Raw genomic sequence first — 8,548 nt, forward strand, 5'->3', positions numbered from 1 at the left:
CGGGAATGTTCGAGTGGAGACAAGCCCCAGCCGTGACAGTCACTGGCAACTTGCAGCTCCGCAGTGCGGGAGACTAGCTCTCCGCTGGGCTCGCTGCTTGGGGCAGATCCTGCCAGCCACCCTGGGGTGCCAAGGACAACCAGGGGTGGATGGGGAAGAGGGTTCCCTAGGGTTCCCCAGCAGGTTAGTTGGAATAACCCCCAGGTGCCCTGGCTGTCTGTCTAATGCCAGGCCTGCTGCCCTCAGGCCCTGAGGCGTCTTTTCCAGGGGTCTGGATGATGAAGATGTCATCCGTGTAGCGCAAGTAGAGGAGGGGCGTTAGGGGACAAGAGCTGGGGAAGCGTTGCCGTTGCTGTTGCTCTTGTTGCTCTAATCCCTCAGACCGAGACAAACACCCACGGGGTCTCTAGCAAGCGTTCTTAAAGTACAGTACCCACCACTGACCAAGCGAGACGGGTACCCAGGACAGGAAAATAACAGGCCACCACTGGCCATCACATATAGCCCCCAGCTAAAACCTCTATCAATGATCTACAACCCATCCTGGAAAACGGTCCCCTGCTCTCACAGACCTTGGGAGACAGGCCAGTCCTCGCTTCCAGACACCCCCCAACCTGAAGCAAATACCACCAGCAACCACACACCACACCACAGAAACACTAACCCAGGAACCAAACCCTACAACAAATGCCAGTGCCAACTCTGTCCACTTGTCTATTCAAGGGACACCATCCTGGGACCTAACCACACCAGCCACACGTCAGGGGCTCATTCCCCTGCACAGCTCCCAATGTGATATGCGCCATCGTGTGCCAGCAATGCCCCTCTGCCATGTGCATTGGCCAAACCGGACAGTCTCTAAGCAAAAGGATAAATGGACACAAGGGGGACATCAGGAATGGTAACATGCAGAAGCCAGGAGGAGACACTTCAGTCTCCCTGAACACTCAATAACGGACGTAACAGTAGCCATCCTGCAGCAAAAAAACTTCTCCAACAAAAAACTGCAGAACTGGAATTAATTTGCAGACTGGACACCATCAGTTTGGGTTTGAACAGGGACTGGGCTGGCTCATGACAAAAGTTTCCGTCCCTTGGTATTGACACCTGTTCACCACCTACCGGGGGTGGCCCACATCCACCCTGACTGAACTGGCCCTGTCAGCGCTGGTTCCACCTGCCGGTGCACTTACTCCCATATCTGGAATGCAGCTCAGAAGGGGGGTTTTACCCATGAAAGCTTCTGCCCAAATCAATCGGTTTGTCTTTAAGGTGCCACCGGACTCCTCACTGTTTTTGTGGATACAGACTAACCCAGCTACCCCCTTGATAAGAGAGTTGGCAGCAGAGGGAACAGAGGGGGGCAGGTTACGTCTCCCCCAGCGTTCGCGCTGCACCTGGATTGCACCTCCAACCCCCTTCAGAGGGGCCTGGCGGAGCTTAGGGACGGAGCAACAGAAAACACTCTGCCCTGCAGGGGCCTGTGGGAACTGAGAGCTTTGGGGGGGCGGGTGCGTTGGGAAGCACCCAGACCTGACTGCGCCCTTGGGTGTCAGGCCCCAAGTTACCTGGGAGATCTAGCAGGCTGCTAGGCCAAGCTTGGGCAACACCTGGGTGCAGCCGCTGGGCAGAGATCGGCACCCCCCCCCCCAACTGGCCCCCACTGCTTCGTCAGCCTGGTGCCAAGGACTCAGACAGAAACAGCCCCAGGGCTCTTCGCCTCAGCCCGGGGAAGAATCTGTCCTTACCTGGCAGAGACAGAGACGAGCACCTGGTCAGTTACAGGCCATGCGGCCCCTGCCTCCCACCTGGCCGGGGTCCCTCCCCCAGGCCCGAAGCTGAGCAAGGCAGGTCCTTCCACACCTCTGAAGAATTAGGACCGACTAGGGGGTGGGGTCTAGTGGTTAGAGCAGGAGTCAGGACTCCTAGGTTCTTTCCCGGCTCGGCCACTAAGGGCCCGAATGATGCAGGCGGTGGGACGCGAGGCTGGCGGTTCCTTGGATACAGAGACAGCTGGTCGCCTGCAGTCAAAACAGCTCCCCCTTATTGACCCCGGACCAGACTGCGGAGTGGGGGGCTCCTCTGAGAGCCCCTGCAGAGAATCCAGGGGTGCAGGGTCGCACTGCCCCCTTGTGGGCCAGCTCAGCACTGCAGTGTGTTTGGGCCAGGGAAGGGGACACCCACGGGCCCCGGGCGTCCTGTCCGCAGGCAGGCTCAAGCCTGGGGTGTGATGGAGTAGGGACTGTCTGTGTGGGGAACGGGAAAGCAGGGGATGTCTGTAGGTGAGGGACAGGTAGTCAGGTTGTAATGTGAGCCGGCAGGGGGGAGGGGGAGCTGCTGGGCGGAGGAGAAGGAAACAAAGGGTTTGGAGTCGGCCGGAGGAGGAGAGGCAGGACAGTTTGGGTTTGGGCTATGGGGAGGAATTCAGGGGATCCTAGCTGGGATCCAAGCACCCTGAACCCCCAGAAGGACTCAGTGGAGGGGTCCGGACTGTGCCTGCAAGCTCTGCTGTAACCTGTGTTCCTGCTGTCCAATAAACCTTCTGTTTTACTGGCTGGATAAAAGTCACTGTGGGTCCCAGGAAGAGGGGTGCAGGGCCAGACTCCGTGACATGGGGCCTCTGGCCCTTCGCTCAGGCTGCAGCGGATTCGCTGATCTCTACATGGCCAAATGGGAGGTGTTGGGTCAGGCTCTGGACATCCAGCCTGGAATGGCCCCTAGCTTCCCCCTACCAGAGCTGGGGACAGAACCCAGGAGTCCTGGCTCCCAGCCCCTCCTGCTCTAGCCACGAGATCCTACGCCTGCCTGCTGCTATCACCCCAGCCCACGTCCCTGTCTGTGTGGTGGAGAGAACAGGGGCTGGACCACTCCACCCTGCAAACCCCTTTCTCTTCCCCCCAGCCAGGGGAGCTGCACCGCACAACCGCAGACTGAGACTGTCTCAGCAATAAGAGGGTTAATGCCAAGCCCTTGGGCTCCCTGGCGGAAGGCAGCTGCCAGCAGCAGTAAGTTGTTGTACGGCTTGGCCCCCACAGGGCTCTCCCCCTTGCCCCACTGACTGCGAGAACAGCCTGGCTGAGCAGCCCAGGGCCTGTGCTCAGGCCTGTCCATGCGCCCCCACACCCTGTCCCACCTATACAACGAAGACAAATCCGATCATGATTTGGGTTTCAGGCCTCGGCCAGTGACGGGGTCTCAGGCTGGGTTAACCGAGAAGCCAACCTCCCTGCTCCAGCAATGCGATGTGAGCTGTGCCCGTGGGACGACACCCCCCACGCTTGGACGACGCAAATAGGGAGTTGGCGTTGTTATCTGGGGGGAGCTCGGGAAAGGCGGGGAGAAACAACCTGAATTTTCCCAGTTCCCTTTGAAAATGTTTTGGATTTTCAAAAACAAACACAAAAAGCGCAGGGGAGAATGCTGGTTTTCACCCCCCCGCCCCTCGGTTTCCTAGCAGCCAGGACAGAAGAGGGGGAGACTGGACCCCCCACACACTCTTTAGCACCAGTTTGGCAACCCCCCAGTGATTTTGCCATTTGGGGAAACGCCATTTGCTGTTGAAGATGATTCCAAAACCCAGGCCTTGCCTCCCCCGCCCCCCGTGCGCCCCAACAGGCTCTGCCCAGCGCCCCCCAGAGAGCACCAGTGGCTCAGACCCCCCAGCTGCCCCAGCAGCCCTGAGACTGCAGGAATGTCCAGCTGTGGGGGGAGGCGGGTTTGCTTCTAACCCTTTCTGGGCACCCTGGACACCCAGCCCCAGGGTCTGGGGGCAATGCGGCTTCTTCTGCCCCCGGCTCTGCGGTGCAACCGGGCTTCAGAGCGCCCCCTGCAGGGCTACCCACCCTCCCAGCTTCCCCCTGCTTCTTATCAGCCCCAATCAGCCTGTGCTCAGTTTCCTGTGCCATCCCCTGCGGGCGATAAGCCAGTGGCCGGGGACGTGGTGTTCCCAGGAGTGGGGGCTGCAGCAGCCAGGACCCAAAGCAGCGCCCAGGTGGGGGCATGGGCAGCCGCCAGGGCAAGGGGGCAGCAGGAGCAGTGCCAAGCCCAGTCCCCCACCCTCTGCAGCAGGGGAGCTGAGCAAGGGAATCCAGCCAGGGCCGATACTGAGAAACCCACAGTCGGTGACTCAGCGCAGGAGCCTCAAACCACAGACCTGGGGGGGGAGGGGGGACGCACAGGCAGCCCCACGAGAGCCTGGCAGGATCGAGGAACACCAGCCTCTCGTGAGGAGCCGGCAGCAGCACTGGCTTCCCGGCAGCAGGATGCAGGAGCCGCTCTCTGGAGCTGTCACGCCACTCTCAGATCCCCTGCCTGGCCCTGCGGGCGGGCGCACGAAGATATTAACAGAAGGGCCAGACGCAGACACAGCAGGGACTGATCCCACAGGGACGCAAGGAGCTGGGACCGGGCCAGAGCTGGGGGCCCGGATCCCCACCCACCCCGGGCCAGAGCTAGGGGCCTGGATCCTCACCCGCCCCAGGCCAGATCAATGGGCCTGGATCCCCACCCACCCCGGGCCAGAGCTGGGGGCCCGGATCCCCACCCACCCCGGGCCAGACCAATGGGCCTGGATCCCCACCCACTCCGGGCCAGAGCTGGGGGCCTGGATCCCCACCCGCCCCAGGCCAGACCAATGGGCCTGGATCCCCACCCGCCCCGGGCCAGAGCTGGGGGCCCAGATCCCCACCCGCCCCAGGCCAGACCAATGGGCCTGGATTCCCGCCCGCCCTGGGCCTGAGCTGGGAGCCCGGATCCCCACCTGCCCCGGGCCTGAGCTGGAGGCCCGGATCCCCATCTGCCCCAGGCCAGACCAATGGGCCCGGCTCCCCACTCGCCCCGGGCCAGAGCAGGAGTTCTGCTTGGGCACCTGCCCGTCAGACTGGGGCGCAGGATTTAGTGGTTAGTTGTTATCGTTGGTGTCTCATCTTTAGCGAAGCACAGAAGGGGCTTTAGAGCAACTAGCATCTGGAGGCACCACCCTCCCTCCCCCCTTTTCCATCCCTTCCTCCCTCCCCGACATCATGGGGTACAATTGGCCCTGCTGTGCTGGCGCTGCTCAGACTCCGCCCCTGAGATCAGGGCCCCCCTCGCGCCAGGCGCTGCACAGACCCTGCCCCTGAGATCAGGGCCCCCCTCGCGCAGGCGCTGCGCAGACCCTGCCCCTGAGATCAGGGCCCCCCTTGCGCTGGCGCTGCGCAGACCCAGGGGCAGCCCCTGCTCCAAAAAGCTCACAATCTAAATAAGGAGGGAGGGGAAAGTGAGGCGCAGCAGGGAGGGGACCTGCAGGGCAGGGACAGAACCCGGGAGTCCGAGTCGCAGCCCTGGCCCACCCTGCTCCCGCTGCCCTGCTGTCTCTGTGCTCCCCGGGCTGGGGGCTGCAGCCAGAATCCCAACTTCTCTGGGCCGGTTGTCCCAGGCCCAGCGCAGGGCCCTGCCTCGATGGAAGGGGGCCAGGCCTTCCACAGCGCAGTCACCCCGTTCTCCCCTGTTTACACGTTGCGCTCTCTGAGCAGCCCTTTTACGGCACGAGACCCCCCCCACCCAAGGGACCCCGAGTAGTGTTTTCCTCCACTGCTCCCCTCCCCCCGCCCAGACTGGCCACAGCAGCTGCACATCTGGAGCATCTGAGCCGGCAGGTCTGCCCTAGAGCCAGTGGGGCCGTGAGAGATCCAGACCAGCACCGCAGGGACACCACCGACGGCAGTGCCAACTGAGAGCAATGCCAGAGGCGGCACAGCGAGACAGCCCCTACCCCTGGGAGCTCGCTGTCCCAGGGCAGGAGGGGAAACTGAGGCACAGAACAGTGCTGTCCAGCAGGGCATGGCAAAGGAGGGGGCAGAGTGCACGTCTCCAGGTTCTCACCAGACCACATCGTCTCCCCAGGCTGTTCCTCTGCCAGGCTCTGCCCCCAAAGCCCTTTCCTGTGGCTTCCAGCCGGGCCTTCCCCCAGCTCCTCCAGCTTCAGGTGCTGGCGATTTTCCGGCCACTGCGTGACAGGAACTGACTGTGCCATGAGGGGACAGGCAAAGGGGCATGAGCAGCGGAGCGGAGTGAGACGTCCCCGGCCGGATGCCCTCCTGCGTGGAGCAGAGCCTGTCTACAGCCAGAGCCACGGGGCAGGGCTCAGCCCTGCCCACACCAAGACAGCCTCTCAGTGGGAGATGAATGGACACTAGTGCTTAGAGCTGGGAGTATGGAGGATGCAGGCCAGGACTCCTGGGTTCTTTCCCCAGCTCCGGTAGGGGAGTGGGTCTACTGGGTTATAGCCAGGAGCTGGGAGTCAGGACTCCTGGGTTCTAGCCTGGCTCTGGGAGGGGAGAGGGGTCTAGTAGTTAGAATGGGGGGCTGGGACTCCTGGGTTCTATCCCCAGCTCTGGGAGGGGAGTGAGGTCCAGTGAGTAGATGCCTGGGAACCAGGACTCCTGGAACTGGCAATAGAAGTGGGGTGTAGGGGTTAGAGTGGGGGGACCAGGCATCAGGATTCCTGGGGTCGAGGCTCTATCACTTACTGTGTGACCTGGAGCGAGTGCCTCAGTTTCCCCACAATCTGGGAGCAGGGGATGATGCCCCGCCCCACTGGGCATAGAGGCTTCATGGAAGTTAGCAAAGCACTGGGAGTGGCTGACAGGGGACGACAAACCCCTAAACCCCGTCCTAGCTGCCCCACAGACCATCCAGGGGTGCTGTGCTCACTCTGCCAGACATCACAGTGGCCTTCGGCTGATGCCATCACACAGCGCTTCCTGGCCAGGGCCAGAACCCAGGAGTCCTGGCTCCCAGCCTCGTCACCACCCCCCCACCCCAGCCTAACCACTGGAGCATGGGGGGATGCTGCAGTGGGAACCACCCCCCCACCCCTCCCGCTCTGGGTGAGATCCATGCCCTACAGTGGGGTGGGGGCTGCGGTGCAGCCAGTCCAGCCTTGGCAGAGGGGCGCTGGAGACCCAGCCCTGGGCGTTGTACTGGGGGCTCTCCCTGCCAGTGCCCAGGCTGCCCCGCTCTGCTCTCCCGGGCCTGGGGGGCATGCTGGCAGTGCAGCTGTGTGTGGGATGTGTGAAGCCGGGACGGCAGGAGGCCGTGTTGGGGCCCTGACCCCCAGGCTGGCAGGGGAGGGTTCACAGGTGGGTGCCCGCTCCTTACCAGCCCTTGAACTTGCGGTGATGCTCCTGAATGCTCCTGTTCACCCGCAGCCTCGTCAGGAAGGTGGGCGAGTTGCTGGGGAAGAAGATGGGGGAGTGGGGAAGCCTGAAGGCCGAGCCTGACTTGGGCTGGCACTGGGGGGCACCGGGGGAGCTGGGCAGAAACGTCTCATCCTCCTGCCTGCTTAGCAGCTCCAGCTCAGGGATGCGGGGCAAGTTCCTCCGCTTCCTCTCCTGCGCCATGGCAGTGGTGCCCCCCGGGGGGGATCCGCTGGGCAGAGGAGGGCAGTTGTGCCCGAATGCTTCTGGCAGAGACACTGGCAGGTCAGAGACACCCGGGTGGCTCCAGGGCACGGTGCCTTTGCCAGGTGCCTGCCGGTGCACTCGGGGCAGGGACACGGTCCAGCTGTCAGCCTGCTGCCCTGCGGCCCCTCTGGCGTGTCCCGCAGCTCAGCCAGCCCCTGGCAGTGCCCTCCTGGTGCCACGCTGGCCCGGGGCAGCTGCTGCTCTGGGAAGCAAATGGCTGCCAAAGTTTCTAGGAACTCAGCTGCTCCTGGGCTCTGGAAGTGTCTTGCAGGGGGGTCTCGGGGCAGTGGGTGCCCTCGGATCTGGGGATCTGTGGTGCCCCCGAAAGGCCCCCCCCGTCAGTCGCCCTTCCCAGCCAGCCAGGCAGCAGGGAGGGCAGGTTCCTGCTGAGCCCGCAGCTTCACCCTCCTTCCGCTCGGAGCGCAGCAGGAACAGGAAAGCTCAGCCCTGCTCCGCCAAGCCCCAGAGCCGAGCCGGCGCTCCCGGACCCTCAGCGGCGGGGAGAGACTTCCCCTCCGTCCCTCCCTCCCAGCACCGACAGCCACAGCCACTCAGGGGCAGGCACCCGGGCTGGGATTGTGGGTAAGGGGCAGGGCCAGGAGCCGAGGGAATCCAGCTTCAGTTCCTAGCGCAGCGAAGGGTTCGCTCTGCGCCCTAGGGAGAGCCCTGGGCAGGCCCGTGCCTCAGTTTCCCCAGGGGTGGGGTAAGAGCCCTCCCTTGGTTAGAGCCCAGACTGCTTTGGGGCAGAAGCCCCGGCCCCTGCTGACGGGAGGGGGGGGACCTGCCTTCTAGCCCCAGCTGCAGGATGACCTAGGCCAAGTCCCTGTCCCACTCGCTGCCTCAGTTTCCCTTCGCACCCCTGGTCTGTTTGGACGGTGAGGGCTGTGTCCATGCCGTGCTCAGTGCAATGTCTGCTCTCCATTTCCCCCGGGACTCCAGCCCTTGTTCTCCCGCAGGACAGACCTGTCCAGTCTTGGTCCCCTCGGCCCCACCCCGCTCCTGCCCCGTCCCATCTCCCTTGGGCCTCCTACCCACTGCATGGGCTGGTCACAGGCACTGCCAGCCCAGCCCCTCCCCAGTCCCCCCAGTGCCAGCCCAGCCCC

At 63.4% G+C, this 8,548-nt stretch overlaps 1 protein-coding gene across 1 annotated transcript in view; it reads right to left on the reverse strand.

The window, feature by feature from the left end:
- Positions 1-7,951, reverse strand: part of PDE4A (phosphodiesterase 4A) — a 64,974-nt gene extending 57,023 nt beyond the window's left edge. Inside the window, exon 1 of the mRNA XM_075061266.1 lies at positions 7,141-7,951. The gene's annotated coding sequence lies outside the window, so the exon portion shown is untranslated. The remainder of the gene's footprint in view (positions 1-7,140) is intronic.
- Positions 7,952-8,548: the final 597 nt, after the last annotated feature.

The sequence above is a fragment of the Chelonoidis abingdonii genome, chromosome 26 (assembly GCF_003597395.2).
Source record: "Chelonoidis abingdonii isolate Lonesome George chromosome 26, CheloAbing_2.0, whole genome shotgun sequence".
Classification (NCBI taxonomy): Eukaryota; Metazoa; Chordata; order Testudines; family Testudinidae; genus Chelonoidis; species Chelonoidis abingdonii.